We start from the raw sequence: 409 nt of genomic DNA, 5'->3' as shown, positions 1-409 counted from the left end.
CTGAAAATTTTAAGATCTTAACTTCTAGTATTGAAACCGAGACAAAACACTTTTTTTTTTATCTGCCCTAGGATCCACCTTTAGTCCTTGGCAAGGACTAGATCTGAGCCTTTTATCTAAGACCAGACCCAAACCTGTGTTTTGAGGATTAAACAAAAGAAACCTGTAATTCCATGGTCAAAGGAACCTACTTGATATCAAATACATTTCCACAGAGATCTCCTTTTTAATCTTGGAGGGCTAAATTTTGCTCCTACCATTGTAGCCTATAAACTTGTGGAAAAGTGGGCCTCTAAAACCCATAGCTGTATCACTCTCAAAATTATCTTAATTACAAAATGTTAAGAATTATGAGCCTGCAAACTGAAAACTGTAGCCAATGACACACTGATTTTTACTGTAACTCAAT

This window comes from Apodemus sylvaticus, chromosome 7 (assembly GCF_947179515.1).
Source record: "Apodemus sylvaticus chromosome 7, mApoSyl1.1, whole genome shotgun sequence".
Classification (NCBI taxonomy): Eukaryota; Metazoa; Chordata; class Mammalia; order Rodentia; family Muridae; genus Apodemus; species Apodemus sylvaticus.
This window is presented reverse-complemented; position numbering follows the sequence as displayed.